The sequence below is a fragment of the Nycticebus coucang genome, chromosome 10 (genome assembly GCF_027406575.1).
Source record: "Nycticebus coucang isolate mNycCou1 chromosome 10, mNycCou1.pri, whole genome shotgun sequence".
NCBI classification, from domain to species: domain Eukaryota; kingdom Metazoa; phylum Chordata; class Mammalia; order Primates; family Lorisidae; genus Nycticebus; species Nycticebus coucang.
This window is the reverse complement of record NC_069789.1, coordinates 32587796-32607669: the sequence shown is the minus strand read 5'-3', so window position 1 is coordinate 32607669 and position 19874 is coordinate 32587796. Positions and strand designations below refer to the sequence as shown.

At 41.9% G+C, this 19874-nt stretch overlaps 1 pseudogene across 1 annotated transcript; it reads right to left on the bottom strand.

Annotated features, from left to right (window-relative positions):
- Positions 1–303: 303 nt before the first annotated feature.
- Positions 304–19338, bottom strand: LOC128596378 (stress-induced-phosphoprotein 1-like; annotated as a pseudogene). Its single transcript, XR_008383110.1, has 2 exons — positions 19291–19338; positions 304–1998 (listed from the first exon to the last, which is right to left on the bottom strand). The product of XR_008383110.1 is annotated as a stress-induced-phosphoprotein 1-like (transcript).
- Between the last annotated feature and the right edge of the window lie 536 nt (positions 19339–19874).

Sequence of the window (19874 nt, the reverse complement as noted above, 5' to 3'; positions counted from 1 at the left end):
AGTGGAATTAACAATGTGAAGACAGCTGGGGATTGAGGCTGGGAAGAACACTCTCCCCTCCCCATACATGCCCACTGCTGCAAATAAAAAATAACCAACTACGAGAGAGCAGTCACTGAGGGGAAAGAGACACAACTTGAGGGCAGCAGTAAAGAGACCATGTGTGTGCTGGGTGGGCCCAAGGCAGTGCTGCTCAAATGATGGTACAAGTCTCTCCATCTTCCATGTGGTATGTATAAATATAGAGAGATAAACTGTTCTCTTCCCCTTTGTTCCCTTCTGCTCTGCGCTGCATGAGGCGGTCCCAGCTTCTCTTTCCACATCAGAATGAAGGGAAGGGGGGTGACCAAGTCATCACCGAATTGCAATGAGACCCACATCCATCAGCTTCTGAATCTTCTGTGCTAATACAGGATTCTTTAAGTGTTCACTGAGTGCCTGGGGGTCCTTCTGCATCTGTTCCAGGATGAGCCTGATGGCCAGGTCACTCATTATCTGCTGCACCTCAGGGTCAGCCATAGCCTGCCACTTCACATCTTTGGAGCTATCATGCTGGTTGTACTGGGCCATCATACAGCATTGGTAACCGTCTGCTGCCTCCTTGCAGTTGGAGTCCAGGTCTAATGCCTTCTGGTACACATCCATGGCTTTTGTGTAGTCCTTCATTGCTTCTAGGGCAGCTGATTTCCATGTATAACCTTTAATAAAGGTTGGTTCTAGCTGGATACATTCCTCACAATCCTTGAGTGCCAGCTGAAACTCCAGGAGTTTGGTGTAGCAGGCAGCTCGATTGCTGTACAATTTGGCATCTTGTGGGTTCCTTTTAATGGCTTCTGTATAATGCTTCATGGTCTGGGGATAGTCCCCTTTCTGAAAACATTCATTGCCTTTGTTCTTCTCCAAGGCCAAGTCAGGGTTTATGTAGGCCAGCCTCTCTTGCTCTTTCAGGATTTTCTCTGCCTGCTGGCATTTTTTGAGCACATCTGGGGTTCAGTGCTCTGCAAGAGACTTGTTATAGAAGTGGATGGCGTCCTTGTACTTTTCTTCTTTGAAGTAGGAGTTGCCAATTCAGGCATAAGCTTTGGCAATCTGTTGGTAGTCTTCTCGGTTTTCTCTCCCCACTTCAATGGCCTTCTCACAAAACTCCCGGCATTTATTGTAGTCACCCTTTTCAAAGTACACTGCTGCTTGGTTAGTAATGTAGGTCATGTTGGTGGGGTCCAGTTCCTTAGCTCTGTCATAATGCTTCAAGGCTGTGTCAAAGTCTTTCTTCCGGTAGGCATCATTCCCCAACTCTTTTTCCTTCAGTGCCTGCTTCTTACTCTCTGGAAGATCTTCTTCCATTGGCTCTGGCTTGGTCTCCTTTTTGGGAGGGGGATGTGGCTGTGGGGTTGCAACCTCTTCCTCCTTATCCTTGCTGCCCAGATCAACTCCGAGGAGAACACTGAGAGTAGTCGTGATGCTGGGATCTTGTAGATTCTTGCCCAGATTGGACAGCTTGTTTCGTAGCTGCTCTATTAAGGATCACTAAGCAGCATTCTCATCCTAGGATCATTCTCCAACTTCTGATACAGATTGGGCATGTTGAAAGGGTTCATGAATTTCCTCTCTGCTAAACCTGGCCTCCATGTTCTGTAAACGTTCTTTGAGCTGAGGGTTATTGGCTTCATGTTTTAAGCCCTCCTCATAGGTTCGTTTGGCTTCTTCAAATAGGTTTAAGAGTTCAAGAGCTGCTGCTTTTCAAGAATAACCCTTACCCCAGTCAGGTTTTAAGTCAATGGTCTTGCAGCCATCCTCGTAAGTCTTCTGGTAGTCTCCTTTCTTGGCATAGGCTGCAGAATGATTGCTGTAGAGCACATGGTTCTGGGGATCCAACTTAATGGCTTCAGAGTAACATTGTAAGGTGTCATCAATGTTACCAGCACTCAGGGCCTTGTTGCCCTTCTCTTTTAGCTCATTTACCTCAAAAGCTTCAAACGTGTTGAGAATGCAAACATTCTGTAAGATTCAAATACATCATTCAAGTTACTAAATCATTTTCTCGTTGCATCTGTCATCCACCTGCTCCCTAGCCCAGCCCGGAACCCCATTGAATTGAATCCATCCATTCCGCGTTCCCAAATTATGTTTTTTCATTCTTTATGAGGTTTTTATTTCTAGTCCTTATCTTAAACATTGTTATTGCTATTAAATTTTAAGCCTCTTTAATTTTGTGAAGGCAAAAAATGGAAACCTAATAAACACATTTATATGTAAAAAAAGATTAAAAATCATGTATCTTTGCACAGCTGTAATCTGAGAGAACATTATGCATGCTGGCCTGCCTTTCCATTCATAGTGTCACACAACAGAGCCCTCACCAGCACCTGCAACAGCACTTCCTGGCATCCACATTCCAGGGAAGATAGTCACTACCTGGCATCCCCACACTGTACCTGTATCATCACACTCCGGGGATTAAATTAGAATAAATCAGTCACTTTTCCCCCTAAAAGATCAGCAAAACTAATTTTATTATTTGTTACATAGTATTTTCCTATTTCCCTCTGTCACCACCAAAAAGAACCTAACTCCCAGGTTAGTCCAAATCAGCCAGACTCTCCTTGCTTGGGATCAGAGGAATTGCATTTGTTTGCTAGTGGTAGGGATTGCACTTTAGAGGTTGATCAATCAATGCTATGTTCTCCCATGCAAAATAGTCCAGAGTCCACAACATTATCAGGGACTCAGGGTATTTTAAGATTTGTACAAAGAGTCTTCAAAGATTTAAAAATGTTTAGAATTATTTTGTTTAAACTGAAACACAAAAATGGGTCAAAATTGTGCATATTTTTGTGGATTCTTGATTCAAATTGTTGAATTTCCTTTCCAATGAGATGTGCTCATGTACAATGCCATTAGCCATATGCCAGAGTACCCATTTCATGTGCAATGCCGTTAGCCATATGCCAGAGCAACTATCTCATGTGAAATGCCATTAGCCATATGCCAGAGCACTCATCTCATGTGCAATGCTGTTAGCTGTATGACAGAGCACCCATCTCATGTACAGGGCCATTAGCTGTATGCCAGAGCACCCATCTCATGTACAATGCTTTATATCAGAGCACCCATCCCATGGGCAATGCCATTAGCTCTATACCAGAGCACCCATCTCATGTGCAGTGCCATTACCTTTATGCCAGAACACCCATCTCATGTATAGTGCCGTTAGCTGTATGCCAGAGCACCGATCTCGTGTGCAATGCCGTTAGCCATATGCCGGAGTCTCCATCTCATGCACAATACCCTTGGCCATGTGCCAGAGCACCAATCCCATGTGCAATGCCCTTAGCTGTATGCCAGAGCACCCGTCTCATGTGCAATGCTGTAAACTGTATGCCAGAGCACCAACATCATGTGAAATGCGGTTAGCTGTATGCCAGAGCACCCATATCATGTGCAATGCCATTAGCTGCATTCCAGGGCACCTATCCCTTGTGCAATGTCATTAGCTGTATGCCAGAGCACCCATCTCATGTACAATGCTGTTAGCCGTATGGCAGGGCACACATCCCATGTACAATGCTGTTAGCTGTATGCCAGAGCACCCATCTCATGTACGATGCCATTGTATGTACAGCCCCCATCTTATGTGCAGTGCCGTTAGCCATATGCCAGAGCACCCATCTCATGTGCAATGCCCTTAGTTGTATGCAGAGCACCTCTACCATGTGCAGTGCCATTAGCCGTATGGCAGAGCACCCATTTCATGTGCAATGCCGTTAGTTGTATGTAGAGCACCCATCCCATGTGCAGTGCCTTTAGCAGTATGGCAGAGGACCCATTTTATTGTAGATCTGTTAGAAAGATGCTGGTGGGTGATTTGGTGAAAAGGAGGCTCACGTTGACTAAGCAAGCAGCCTCCGGCTGTTGGGTGAACTCTGGGCTCCTGACTCCAGGTCATGCGGTGTTTTGCCAAATTCATGAAAATTCTATCATTACCCTGATCCTCACCGGCTTCCCTATCTCTTTCCTTTTGCCCTTTCTTTTTCCTTTCCTTCCTTCCACAGCTGTTTATTGACATCCCACAATGCCCTGGGTCTATCCATCCTAGTCCCTATCCTTTTGGGGAGGAGTGTTTGATAATCTTCTTGAGACTCTTTCTTCTCTTGCCTTCTGGGGCATCAACCTCTCTTCCTATGGCATGGTGGCCCTACTTGGGTCAGAGATGGGTGGGAGAAGGGGTCAGAACAGCAGATTTGTAGATTCCCATTGGTGCAGGAGTAGTGTTAGGTGACTTCACAACAGCCGCCTCCCCCTCTCTAACTTCATCAGTGATGGGATTCCTTGCGCAGTCTACCTTGCCACTCAGTGTGGCCCCCTGCAAGGTGAAAGTGGAAGCTACTGTGTTGTGGATGACACTTGCAGAAAATCTTAAAAGGAGGCACTGACAACAGGTCTTTAAATACCATCTATAAATTGCCCTCTTCCAAACTTCTATCTCCAGCCCTGACTTTTTCCCAGAGGCTCCAGCTTGTACACACAAAGGCCACCTCAACATCTCCTCATGGATGACTAAAGAGTGGCTCAAACTTGACACATCTAAAAGAGAGCTTCTAGGTTCACTCTGGAATCAGATCCTCCCCCGCTGTTTCCTTTTCAGTAAATGGCACCATCATTTACCCAAATGTTCAGGCCCAAACCCTGTGAGTCATGTTGACCCTTCTTCTTCCCCCATGCCCCACTTTACATGAGCAGCAAACATTTTAAGCTCCCTCTTTATGTGATAACCTGAATCTGGTCACTTCTTACCACCTCCGCAACTCCTAACTGGCCCAGTCACCCTCAGATCTCACCTTGATTACTGCACCAGACTCTGGATTGTCCCCTACAATGAAATTGCACAGTATCTAGAACAGTGGTTCTCAACCTGTGGGTTGTGGCATTAGGAAGGTTGAGAACCACTGATCTAGAACAATCTTTTAAAACCTTAAAAGCAGGACTTGTTCTTGCTCAGATCTTACCAATGTTTCTTCTGGCTCTCAGATGTACTAAATCCCTTTCAAGGCCCTCTGGTCCCTCCCCATCATCCCACTCTGATTTCTTACCAGTGTCCCTTGCTTCACTGTGGTCCTTGCAGGCACACTTAAGTCAGGCCCTTTGCACTTGTTGTGTCTTCTGCACTAAATCTGCTTCCTACAGACCTCTGCTCAAATGCTGACTCTCCAGAGATGCCCCAGGCCACCACATCTGTCTGTCACTGCCTGGTAATACATAGAGCACCGATTGTGTGGCTGGCTTTCCCCCAGTAGAATATAAGCCTCAGACCTTCCTTGTTTTGTTCACTGCTGTGCTCATGGATGCGACAAAGATTTGCTCAATGAATGAAACAACTTAGATGCTGTTTTTTCTGATGCTATTTTATTGGATGCATGGATTGCTTCATTAAGCTCTTCCTGGGGTTTTAACATGAAGTTGACTCTTTTTGTTTTCCTAATAGAAAACTGCTTTAGCGAACACAGCCAATGTTCAAGTAGTTCAGTCTAGTTTTTAGGCTATGTATGTAAAAGCTTGGTGAAAAAGTTAGTTCAATTCAATTTCATGGGTTACATTAAATTCCAAAGTGAAAAGGAACAGAAATCTTGAATTGCCGTGCCTCCAGGCTCCTGTGAGGTCATCCTTCCCCCTTATCCAGTGATCCATCCTGACCTTATCCAGCTGGAAACCATCCCCTGCAAGCCCCTCTATAGTTCTTTCTGTGTGAAGCTGTCTGACACCCTCCTACTGGCAGGAACAACGACTCTGTCTCCCAAAGTACAGATCTCTCCCTTCCAGCATTTACCAGACTGCCATAGGTGTAGTTTGTATCTTTCCCCCTTTCCAGCAGGACTAATGGTTCACCAGAGTCAAGAGCTGTATCTCATTCATCTTTATTTGTGTGTCAAACAGTGCCTGGCACATCACATATGATTATTAGGTATTTGTAGAAGTGTTGACTGAATTCTGTTCCACAAACAGAAGAAATACTGTTAGGGGAGAACTGCACTAGGAATAAGGTATGGTGTGTGACTACCACTACCCTCTCCCACTTCCCCCTAAAAGAGAGCATGCCAACCAACACCAAGTGTGCCAGGCCTTGGAGAAAAGTCTTCTATGAAATTCTTCTGATCACACTTGTATTTCCCGTGGCCCTCCCCCATCTCATCCTAATGCATTCCTTGCAACACTTGGGTTGCTTTTTCATTTTCTACATTTTGTGAGATTTCTTTTGAGTTTGTTTACATCTTTGGGGACACACTGTTGCAGGATATGAATAATTGAACACAACAAATTTGGGTATAAATTATGGATTACAGATGCCAAGTTGTTCTGGGACTGTTGCTCTGTGTGTTGTAGTGAGGCACTAGAATATTAAAAATATGTATTTTAAATTATCTTACCTTGTTTCCTGAAAAGAAAAGTAAGAAAAACTTGAAAGCCCAGAGCATCAGGGAAGATTGCTGGACTCAGAGCCTCTGGAAGCATGGTGGCCACTTGGGCACTAGTGGCCTTCAGTTTGGGAAACTCTGGAAACTCTGGAGTTTGCATGAACATTTTATGAGAAGAGGGGTCTTATCATTTTCCAAGATCCTTGAGGTGGGAAATTCTGGCAAGAAAACCAAAATGGGTAGAAGAAGAAGCTGGCTCTGGTCCCTGGAAGTGCCAGCCAGGAGTCAGGAGATGGCTTCTTTCCTCCTGGGAAAGAGGAGCCGGATGCCCTTGAGAACTGGTTAGCATTTGGGTTTGGAGAGAGGCTTGGGTACCTAGGGAGGCCTCGGATTGCAGTGTGGGGGCTGCAGAGCAGAATTGAAAAGACCAGGATGACTCTGGGAACCATGTAGGGTGGCCAGAGGGTGGATGGCAGGTACTGGGTGTGGGATTTAGATGCTGGATTGCAGTGTAAGGTGTTTTGAATTGGAACCTGAGGAGTCCCTGTGGCAAAGACATGAGTCTTTGGGGCTTTTTAATAAGACACCTGTAGTACAACTGTGCAAGGAGGGGAAATCATTAGGATACCACAAACAGAAGGCAGAGAAAAGTGGCAGCTGTGTGGCATCAGGCTCCTGTCTCCCATCAGCCTGGGCATATCCAGTGGTTAGGTCCAGCCTCCCAGGTTGGGACCCTAATCTAGTACCTTCTGTGGATGGTCTGTGTCCCCTGGAAGGACACTTTGCGGCTGCAGAAGAGTGAATCATTGCATGAGTGTTCTTCAAGAGGCTGTCGAGACCCAACTCAGGACTATTTTGAAGAGTGTGGGAGGAAGGAAGGGAAAAAGAAAGCAGCCAATTAATCTGCCTTGGAAGTATGAGCACTTGGTGGCTCTGCAATTAATCACTTTTCAAAAAGCCAACTATGAAAGGAAGCGGAAGCCATTCAGAGTTCATGGTCATCAGAATCATATGGTGTCTTCAGCAAGTTGATCAGCCTCCCTGATCACAGCTTTCTCAGTTGTAGAATGGGGATATAAATCTGCCTCTTGAAGTATTTTTTAAAATTGTAGTAAAATGTACGTTGATGAATTTGCCATCTTAGCCCTTTTAAATGTACAATTAATCAGCGTGAAGGACGTTCTCAAAGCTGCACAGCTAGCACCGCCATCCATCCACAGAGCTCTTCCCACCTTCCCCAGCTAAAACTCTGCACCAGTAAACAACAGCTCCCCATCTCGCCCATCCCAATGTCTAGCAGCCATTTTTCTGTACCTAGAAACTGGACTACTCTAGTAGAATCATACAATGCTTGTCCTTTTGCGACTGCCTTGTTCAGTGAGCATAATGTTGTCAAGTTTCATCCACATCGCAGCATGTAAACATAAAAGAGGTAAAGTCCATCCATGTAAACATAAAAGAGGTAAAGTCTCCATTTTTTTAAACTGCTGCATAGTATTCCATGGTATACATATACCACAATTTATTAATCCATTCATGGGTCGACGGGAACTTGGGCTTCTTCCATGACTTGGCTATTATGAATTGAGCTGCAGTGAAAAATCTGGTGCAAATATCTTTATTGCCAAATGATTTTGGTCCTTTAGATATACACCTAGAAGAGGACTTGGAGGATCAAAAGGCAGGTCTACATTTAGATCCCTGAGTGTTCTCCAAACTTCTTTCCAAAAGGAACGTACTAGCTTGCATTCCCACCAGCAATGCAGAAATGTTCCCTTTTCTCCACATCCACACCAACATCTGTTGTTTTGGGATTTTGTGATGTGGGCTACTCTTACTGGAGTTAGATGGTATCTCAGAGAGGTTTTGGTTTGCATTTCTCTGATGATTAAAGATGATGAGCATTTTTTCATGTGTCTATAGGCCATGCGCCTGTCTTCTTCAGAGAAGCTTCTGTTCATGTCTCTTGCCCACAATGAAATGGGATCACTTGTTTTGTGCTTAGTAATAAGTTTGAGTTCTCTGTGGATTCTGGTTTATTAGACCTTTGTCGGTAGCATAACTTGCAAAAATCCTCTCCCATTCTGAGGGCTGTCTATTTGCTTTACTTAGTGTGTTCTTGGCAGTGTAGAAACTTTTTAATTTGATCAGATCCCAGTAATGTATTTTTGATGTTGCTTCAATTGCCCGGGGTGTCTTCCTCAAGAAGTATTCTCCTAGGCCAATTTTTTCAAGCATTTCCCCTGCACTCTCTCTAAGAATATTTATAGTTTCATGTCTTAAGTTTAAGTCCTTTAACCAGTGAGAGTCAATTTTTGTTAGAGAAAAAAGGTGTGGGTCCAGTTTCAGTCTTCTACAAGTTGCCAGCCAATTCATCCAACACCATCCAAATCTTACCCCAATTTATATTTTTAATAGGCTTATTGAAAATCAAATGATGATAAGTGTCTGGGCTCTTGGTCTTCAATTCTGTTCCATACATCTACCTCTCTATTTTTGTGCCATGCTGTTTTGATCACTATTGATTTATAATATAGTCTGAAGTCTGGAAGCATGATTCCTCCCAATTTTTTTTTATTTCTGAGTAATGTCTTGGCTATTCAAGTTTTTTTTTCTGTTTCTATATAAAACAAAGTACTAATTTTTCCAGGTCTTTAAAATATGAGAGAGGTGCTTTAATAGGGATTGCATTAAATCTGTAAATTGAGTTAGGTAGTATAGACATTTTAACAATGTTGATTCTTCCCAGCCATGAGCATGGTATATTTTTCCATTTGTTAACATCTTCAGCTATTTCTTTTCTCAGAGTTTCATAGTTCTCTTTATAGAGATCTTTCACATCCTTAGTTAGATACACACCCAGATATTTCATCTTCTTTGGCACTAGTGTAAAGGGAATAGAGTCCTTGATTGTTTTTTCCCCTTGACTATTGTTGGTGTATATAAAGGCTACAGATTTATGAGTGTTAATTTTGTATCCTGAGACATTACTGTATTACTTGATCACTTCTAGGAGTTTTGTAGTTGATTCCCCGGGGTTTTCCAGATATATAATCATATCATCTGCGAAGAGTGACAGTTTGATCTCCTCTTGATCCTCCTATTTGGATCCCCTTGATTGCCTTCTCTTGCCTGATAGTGGTGGCTAAGACTTCCATTACAATGTTAAACAGCAGTGGAGACAGTGGTCATCCTTGCCTGGTTCCTGATCTGAGTGGAAATGATTTCAATTTTACTCCATTCACTATGATATTGGCTGTGGGTTTGCTGTAGATGGCCTCTATCAGTTTAAGAAATGGCCCTTTTATTCCTATTTTCTTAAGTGCTCTGATAAAGAAAGGGTGCTGGATATTGTCAAAAGCTTTTTCTGCATCAATTGAGAGAATAATATGGTCTTTGTTTTTTAATTTGTTTATGTGATGTATTATATTTATGGATTTGCGTATATTGAACCATCCTTGGGATGAAACCCACATGGTCGTGGTGTTTGATGTGTTGTTGGATTCTGTTCGCTAGGATCTTATTGAATATTTTTGCATTAATATTCATTAGAGATATTGGTCTATAGTTTTCTTTTCTTGGGTATTTTCCTGGTTTGGGTATCAGGGTGATATTCACTTCATAGAATGAGTTGAGAAGTATTCCTTCTTTTTCTATGTTTTGGAAAAGATTAAGTAATATAGGTACTAGTTCTTTAAAGGTTTGGCAGAATTCTGATGTGAAGCCATCTGGTCCTGGGCTTTTCTTTTTGGGGAGATTTCTTATAGTTGATGCTATTTCAGAGCTTTTTATAGGCTGGTTCAATATTTCCACTTCTTTCTGGCTAAGTCTAGGAGTGTGGCATGTTTCCAAGTATTGATCTATTTCCTTCAGATTTTCATACTTCTGAGAATAGAGTTTTATGTAGTATTCATTAAAGATTTTCTGAATTTCTGAGGAGTCTGTTGTTATTTGGCCTTTATCATTTCTGATTGATGAAATTAGGGATTTTACTCTTATACTTCTGGTTAGGTTAGCCAATGGTTTATCTATTTTATTGACCTTTTCAAAAAACCAACACTTTGATTGGTTGATCTGTTGTATGATTCTTTTGTTTTCAATTTTATTTAGTTCTAATGTTTAGTTCTGCTCTAATTTTAGTTATTTCTTTTCTTCTGCTGGGTTTAGGGTTGGAAAGTTCTTCCTTTTCCAGTTGCTTGAGATGTCCCATTAAGTTATTGACTTCCTCTCTTTCCATTCTCTTGAGGAAGGCTTGCAATGCTATAAATTTTCCTCTTAGGGCTGCCTTTGCTGTATCCGAGAGGTTCTGATAGTTAGTTTCTTCATTATTGTTTTGTTCCAAAAATTTGGTAATTTCCTTCTTAAACTCATCTATGACCCAGCTATCATTCAGCATGAGGTTATTCAGTTTCCAGGTTTTTGTATGTGTGTGGAGATTCCTGTTGTTACTGAGTTTAACTTTTAATTCCATGGTGGTCTGAGAAAATAGAAGGAATGATTTTTATTTTTTTAAATTTGCTGAGGTTGCACTTGTGACCTAAGATGTGATCAATTTTGGAGGATGAGCCATGGGCTGATGAGAAGAATGTGTATTTGATTTTGTTAGGATGAAATGTTCTAAAGATGTCTATTAGATGCAAATGTTGAAAGGTTAATTTTAATTCTAAAATTTTGTTGCTTAGCTTCTTTTTTGAGGATCTATCCAACACAGCTAGAGGAGTGTTAAAGTCTTCAACAATTATGGTGCTGGGGGGAATCAAGTTGCTCATGTCAGTTAGAGTTTCTCTTATAAATTGAGGTGCATTCTGTTTGGGTGCATAAATGTCGATAATTGAAATCTCATCATGTTGAGTGTTGCCCTTAACAAAAAGTGACCATCATTGTTTTTTCTTACTTTGATTGGTTTGAAGCCTATTGTATCTGTGAATAAAATTTGCAACACCTGCTTTTTTTCTGATTTCCATTTGCCTGAATTATAAATGACTATCCCTTCACTCTGAGTCTATGTTTATCTTTTAAGGTAAGGTGAAATTCTTGAATGCAACAGATGTCTGGCCTGAGTTTTTGTATCCAGTCAGCCAACCTGTGTCTCTTTAGAGGGCAATTTAAGCCATTCACATTTATTGAGAGTAATGATAAACCAGGCAGAGTTTTGGGTATTGAGTTTTTCAAATGTCCAGTGGACATTTTTAGTCCTTTTGCCAGTATGGAAGTTAGAATTTGATCAAAAGTTTCTGAGTGATTTTATTTTGGTGGTGGAGGATTGTGTTGTTCATTATGGAGGATAGATCTGAGAATATCCTGAAGAGCTGGTTTAGTTATGGCAAATTTCTTCAACATGTAAATGTTATTAAAGTATTTAATTTCTCCATCATAGATGAAACTCAGTTTAGCTGGGTACAGGATTCTGGGTTGAAAGTTATTTTGTTTAAGGAGATTAAAGGTCGATGACCACCCTCTTCTATCTTGAAAGTTTTCAGCAGAGAGATCTGCAGTCATTCTAATGTTCTTCCCTTTGTATGTAATGGTTTTCTTCTGTCTTACAGCTTTCAGAATTTTCTCCTTCATATTAACTTTAGAGAAATTAATTATAATGTGTCTACGAAAATTTTTATTTGGGTTGAGTCAGGCTGGTGTTCTAAAACTGTCTGCTATCTGAATTTCAGAATCTCTGGGCATGCCTGGGAAAGTCTCTTTAATTATTTCATGAAGCAACACATCTATATCCTTTTCAGCAAGCTCATCACTTTCAGGTATTCCTATAAGGTGAATATTAGACCTCTTTGAATTATCTCAGAGCTCTTTGAGAGAATGATCTGTTTTTATTCTCCACTTTTTTTCTTCTTTTAGTGTTTGGGAGCATTAAAAAACTTTGTCTTCATATCGGAGATCCTTTCTTCTGCCTGCTCCATTTTGTTACTGAGGGATTCTACTGTATTATTTAGATCTTTGAGGGCTGCAAATTCTTGTTTTAATGTGTCAAAATCTTTGGTCATTTTGTCTTTAAATTCCTTTAATTCTTGAGACATCTTTTGAATTTCTGCTTTAAATTCTAATTTCATCATTTCTTCCAAGTTGTTGATCTTATTTGCTATTCAAATTTGGAACTTGATTTCTGACACCTCAGCCATTTGTTTGTGAATAGGATCTTGTGCTGTGCCTGCTTTGTCATTTCTTGGGGAAGTTGGTCTGCTCTGATTGTTCATGTTGCCAGTTTTTCCACTGATTCTGCCTCATGATTGTTTTTCACTGTTGGCTAGGTGGTCTGGTAAGGTGAGGTTGGATTGGGGTTTCCTGGAGTTGTGGTTAAGCAGCCCTTTTTCAAGGATCAGGGACTGATGACTGCAACTTTTTCCCCTTTAGTTTTGCAAAATGCCTGTACAGTATTATAGTCTGAGGCTGGAGAAACCTGTTTGGTGTGGTGGGGTTAGGTGGCTCAGTCTTGTAATCAACAGGTTCTTGTCTCATCCTGGTGGATCAGTGACTCTGGTGAAGTCTTAGCTGTGAAGAAATGCAAGCAATTAAGAAACCTCACCTCCCCAGATAACAACTGGAATGGAAAAATTGACCCTTCCTGTTACTACACAACCAGGGTATGACCTGAGAGGGTCCTTGGGTGATTGTCCCAAGTTAGGGGTTCCAAACCAATTGTCCCAGTCAGTACGAACTCTCAGGTGGGAGAATTTGAAAGGTCTCCAGCAGCTAGATAGCAGAGGTCTACTGGCTGCTCAGATTTGGCTCTCTCTTGTGTTCTACAGAGTCAGAAAGGCCCACCCGGTAGCACAGTAGGACCAGGGGGCTGAGTCTCTTTCTCCACTTTGTTTCTTTTTCACGCCCAATCACTGGTGTCCCCGCAGGGCTGCAGTCCTTCTCTCTCCAATAATGCAAAGTGCCAGAGCTTAGCGCCTATCAGAGTCAAAGGAAAGTCAATGCCCCTAAGGCCCGGCCACTGCCCTCAGCTACCAGCCAGCTGGGGGAACTGAGGCCTGCCTGCCTCAGGTGTTCAATAGCCACTGGGAAGTGTTCCACTTGGGCTCAGTCTAATCCTGGGGGTACCAGGCCAGCAAATGCTTATCTCTCTTAGCCACCACACCTTTGCCCCTGCCGCTCTGCAGCACCAGGATCCCTATAGAGTGGGTTCTGGTTTCCTCTGGTGGTGCACAGAGTTGGGGTGGGGGATGTTTCTCCAAGATTAGACCACAGCGTGATCACTTTATTGTTGCTGGATCTTTGTGGGAAGTACCCCTGCACAGCTCCTCTGCCACTGTCAAAGCCAGAGAATTCTGGCTGTAGGAGCAGCTCCAGGAATGTGCTGCACATGGATCTGGCAGCGGGGGTATGCTGCACACAAATCTGGCAGTGTCCAGTACCCAGTGACTTCACCGAGGAGATCACTACTTCATTGGTGATTCTGGTCAGGTGGGGACCTGGTATTGAGGCAGGGCAGCCCAGTGCGTGGCCTCAGCAGGTCTCTGGCCCTGCGGTGTCCAGTGTGCAGCCTCAGTAGGTCTCTGGGGGAGCGTGGCCTCAGTGGGTCTTTGGCTGGGAGTGGTGTGGCACCCAGCTCGGGATCCACAGCACGGCTTGGAGACAGGGAGGGTGTGGGGGCATGGGCACAGGGCTCCAGGTGAGTCAGGGCAGAGGGCTGGGCACTTGGTCAGGCAGGCTGGGAGGGGGCGGCACTGCTCATGAGCCTCCTCCCTCAGTCTCTGCAGGAGTTTATACTGTAGATTGTTATTTTGGAGTTGCAGCTTGTCTCAGCAGGGGTGACCTGGAGTTATCTCACTTCTCTCTGGGCTGGGCTCCCTGTCTTCAGCTTAATTGGATATTTTCTGGATGTTATTCTTCCCTCTGGATAGGAGCTTTTGTCGGAGGCTGTTTCCAGTCAGCCATCTTGTCCCTCCTAGGAATTTTTATATATTCTGCATATCAACCACTTATCAGATATATGATTTGCAAATATTTTCTCTTATTCCAGGGTTGCCTATTTACTCTGTTGATTATGTCCTTTGATACACAGAAGTTTTAAATTTTGATGTAGTTCAATTTATCTATTTTTACTTTTGTTTCCTTTGCTTTTGGTGTCATATGCAAGAAAACATTGCCAAATCTCTCCAGGTATTTTTTAAAGATAAAATGAGATATGTGTGAAAGTCCTTATAGATTAGAAAGTAGTATAAAAATATTAGCTATTATATAAGTTCTCAAGTACATGACATTCAGCCAAACCTGGTAGGGATGCTTCAAAAATTACTAAAAATTTCTTAGTCAAAGTGATATATTAAAAACACACATTTATAGGCAGGTCCTGTGGCTCAAACGGGTACGGTGCCGGCCCCATATGCTGGAGGTAGTGGGTTTGAACCTAGCCCCGGCCAAAAACTGCAAAAAACAAACAAACAAACAAACAAACAAAAAAACCACATTTAATTTTATTGCCTCCATAAATTTTACTGAAGAGACAATAAAATGATTAAAAAAATAATTCAAGTTATTCCTTTATAACCTCATTGAAATTTAATTTAAATACAGTAATGCACCCATTTTACAGATAAAGTTTGATGAGTTTTTGCAAATTTATACATTGCTGAAAACACCAACACAATCAAGATATTGCATATTCCTGTCAGCCAGAAAACTCCCTTATGTCTCTTGACAGGCAATCCGCTAACAACTCTCTTCCCAGGAAGCCATTAATTTGGCTTCTGTCACTGAAGATTAGTTTTGCCTTTTTTATAATTTCTTATAAAAGGAATTGCACACTATGAAGTCTATTGCATGTGGTTTCTGCTCAGTATTTTTTTGATATTCACGTAAATTGTTGCATGTATCGGTACTTTCTTCTTTTTTTAATGCTGAGTAATATATCATACTATGGGTAGACCACCATTTGCTTAATCCATTTGCCTGAGTACTTGAATTGTTTCTAGTTTTTGGTTCTTATGAATAAGATAACTACAAAAATGTATGCATGCGTGTTTATATGAATATATGTTTTCATTCTCTTAAGTGGAATTTCTGGGTCATATGTTTAACTTTTAAAGAAAGTTAAACACGACTCTTTCCCAAACAGCTTTGCTGACAGTGTACAAGAGTTCTAACTGCTCCACATCTTTGCTAACACTCAGGACGGGCTTTCTCCTCAATTCCAGCCATTTAACTGCTGTGTGGTGACATCGTACAGTGTTTCATCATTTCTCTGATAATTAATGATGTTGAGCACATTTCATGTGCTCATTTGCCACCTATATACTTTCTTTTATGACAATTTTTTTAACCTTTGCCCATTTAAAATAGGTTGTTTTGTCTTTTCATACTTATATATATAAGAATTTATATTATGTGCTGAAAATGTGCAAAGGTTTTTTTTTTTTTTTTTTTTTTTGTAGTTTTTGGCTAGGGCTAGGTTTGAACCCGCCACCTCTGGCATATGGAGCTGGTGCCCTGCTCCTTTGAGCCATAGGCGCCACCTGAAAATGTGCAAATGTTTTCTTCAAGGCTATATCTTGGTTTTTAAAAACAGCTTTATTGAGGCACAACGGGCATCCTAATTTCACATATTTAACATTACCATTGATGGGGCAGTGCCTGTGGCTCAAAGGAGTAAGGCACAGGCCCCAAATGCTGGAGGTGGCAAGTTTAAACCCAGCCCTGGCCAAAAACTGCAACAAAACAAAACAAAACAAAACATTATCATTGATGAATTTTGACATATGTATTCACCCATGAAACCATCGTAATTATAGTAATGGTTATATCCATTATAATAATCAAAGTAATTAATATATACATCACCCTCCAAAGTTTTCTTAGGCTAGTTTTTTTTTTTTTGAGACAGAATGTCACTATGCTGCCCTCATTAGTGTGGTGACATCACAGCTCACAACAACCTCTAACTCTTGGGCTTAAGAGATTCTCTTGCCTCAGCCTCCCAAGTAGCTGGGACTACAGGCACCTGCCACACTGCCCAGCTATTTATTTTTGTTGTTGTTGTAGTTGTCATTGTTGTTTGGCAGGCCAAGGCTGGGTTCAAACCCACTAGTATGGTGTATGTGGCTGATGCCCTAGCCGCTGAGCTGCAGGCTGTAAGCCTAGGCAACTTCTTAATGCATTCCTCCTACTCTCTTTTGTGTTGATCCAAATTTCCATTAGTTATAATTATTTTTCTGCTTTAAGAACTTCCTCTTTCATTTCTAGTGCATATCCAATGGCAAAAATATATTGCATATTTTGTTTATCTGAAAAAGTTTTTAATTCACCTGCACTTTTAAAATATTTTTTCTGAGCAGAGAGTTCTATTTGACAATTTTTTTCTTTCATCACTGTAAACATGTTTCTCATTGTCTTCTTATTTGTGAATTTTTGACAAAAAGTCTGCAATCATTCTTACCTTTATCCTTCAGTACATAATGTATCTTTTTTCCTTTGGTTGATTTTAACATGTTGTCTGTATCACAGGCTTTCAGCCATTTGACTATGGTGTGCCTTCATGTGGTTTTCTTTGTGTTTATCCTAACTGGGTTTTCGTGCTATTCTTGGATCTGTGAGTTTATAACTTTCATCAAATTTGGAAAATTTGCCCCGAGGTAAGAAGGTATTTGTTGTTTTTAACTTCCATTTTTGAGTAGATATAGAGTATCTTTTACTTCCAGGCTAGTTAGTTCCACTACTAAAGGACTTTATCTTTTAGGGCACCATTTATATTTCTCCACTTAGGGTAACTTAATTATTATCTACCTGTGTGATTCCATATGAGCTGTGGGAATTGTTCAATTATAGCTTCCCAGAAATTATTCTTTCTTTAAAAGTTGGTTTCCATGGCACAATAGAATTTGACCCTACTTATGGACAGAGTGGTGTTTTCACAAACACAGAAGGAGATCCCTATGCTGACCTCGGGACTCTTTCTCTGTGTAGCTCCTGAACACTCTGGTACTCTGTCCTATGAATTCTAGTCTCCTTGGTCTTCCTAAATTCTGATCTCTGACTTTTCAAGTCTGTGAAAACACTGGTGTCTGTTAGATTCCCCAGTGCACCAATCACTTTGTTTGTGTATCATGTCTTAAGGGTCACTGTGCTCACTGCCGTTGCCAACATCCCAAACAAGGTCATGTATTTTGTCCAGTTTCTACCTATTCACAGATGGAAGATAAGACATATGGCAGTTACTCTTTCATTGATTGTGTGTTAGTTTCCTATAGCTACTATAACAAATTACTACAAACTTAGTGCCTTAAACACCCAACAACACAAATTTATTCTCATAGTCTTGTAGGTTAGAAGTTCAACATGGGTCTCACAGAGACAACATAAGCTGAACTGTATTCCTTTCTGGAGGTCTGAGTATAATCCATTTTCTTTCATTTTTCAGCTGCTGGAGGCTTGTGGATTCCCTTTCTCCACCTTCAAAGCCAGCAATGGCAGGTTGCATCCTTCTACATTGTGTCTCTCTGATCACTTCTTCTGCCTCTCTCTTCCACTTTTTAGGACCTTGTTATTACACTGAGCCCACCTGGATAACCCTGGATAACTTTCCTATCTTACAATGAACTTATTATCAAAATTCCATCTGCAACCACAGTTCCCTTTGCTGTATGACCATATATTTATGGATTCCAGGGACTAGGTTGTTGGCACCTTTAGGAGGACCATTCTTCTATCAACTAGTCTGAAATTATAAATAAACACAATTCTCCAGAAGGAGTGGGGTACTGTAAAGGAGGTAATAGGAACAACATTTTAGAAGCTGGAAAGATGATGGGTAAAAGGTTTACTGATTTAGAAAAGGCTAATCCTTAAACTAGCAATGGAAAATGTTGGGAATGTAACCCAGTATAGTTTATGGTATCAAAAATCGGGAATTGCAGTACTCCCAGTGATGTGGATAACACAGAATGCTAAAATAAAACATATTGGCTAAGCATCTATTTAAGAAGAGGTTAGAGTGCTAAATCCCCTTTCCACTTTGTTCAGTCAAATGCCCAATTGCCTTCTTCAATGCTAGCAGAAAACTAAGGGTTTTATTCCCTTAGGGAGTGTCTTTCCTAAAAAAAAAAAAAAAAAAATGACACAGCCAAAATCCCAGGAGTGAAGGAGCAAACCATCCATGGGGTCCCACTGCAGACCCAAAGCTCCTAATCAGACTTCTAGTCTTCATCCAGGGGGCAAGCAGCCAAGGAGCATCAGATGCCTGAGGAAAACTTGTGTCACAAAGCATGAGTTAGCATGTGAACTGGGAAACAGACACAACAGAGCTCGAAAGAGTGGGAAGAAATAAAATCTTCAAAAAAATTATCTCTAATATCCCAGGAGATATTAGAGAAGAAGATATTGAAACTGAACCACAATCCAGATGATCCAAAAAATAAAAAATAAAAATAAATAAAGGGACACTCAGGAAATAAAAAATATATATTGAAAATTAAAGGAACAAACAGTAGGGTGGAGGCAAGATGGCTGATTGGAGCCAGCTCTCCACAGAGGCTCCTGTCCAGAAGGAGAGATAAAGGACAGAAGTTTAGCAAGTAAGCTGATGGTTTGGAGCTGAGCCAAGAGAGAAGGTTGAAGAACGCACATCAACCCTGCTGAGGTGAGCTGCAACCCCAAGGATACAAACAAAAGGTACAAAATCCATTGTCAAGCCGATGGGAGTCCCCTCCTGAATGTGAACAGCTCACAGCTCATAGTATTCTCCGTACAAATAAGCGAGCAGAGTTCAAATGTCCTCCCAGTTTATCCCATGGGAGAGACCCTCTGAAAACCAGACCTCTTTCCCCTACTAGGTTGTCATGGCACTCTCCTGCCAGGCATAAAATGGTATAAAACTGTATATGTTCTCTACCTGTAATTTTGAACTCCCAGCACTCCCCTTTACTCTCACCCTGAGGTCTGGAAGGCTGTCCCCTAGGGAGTCCAGGTTCTTGGGCATTTTCTCGAGAGGTGTGGACAGGGCAAGACCTGTTGCTGGTCTGTGCTGATACTGTGGCATGGGGGTAAGGACAAGACTGTCAAATGAGAAAGAACCATACAGGAGTGGTGGTACCCTGAGGCACAGAGAGCAGCCGCAGCAGTGGGAACAATAGGGCTCACACCCCTGGATATTCCGGACAGACACTCCCTGTCTCTCTGGGCAACCAGAGGAAGCTGAGCATCTTCTATGGTGGAAAATGGTGGAAAAGATCTGGGATGGAAATGCAGGCCCCATGAGTAAAGGGTATGCCTAAGGTGGTACTGGCCTGGGTGGAGCATGGGGACTAGAATACGTGCGCAGAGGTGGCAGAATCCCAGGGAGGGGCTGACCCAGAGGACTGGTTTACTGAGCTTCAGCTGCACCCGGCCCTCAGGGGATCATAGCTGAGACAAAGGCGGGCAGGCAAAGGCTGGAACTGACAGCTGAGTGTGAGCTCTAACCTGGCCCACACCAACACAAAGTGCAGCCAAAATCAGGTAGCAGCACAGACCGGG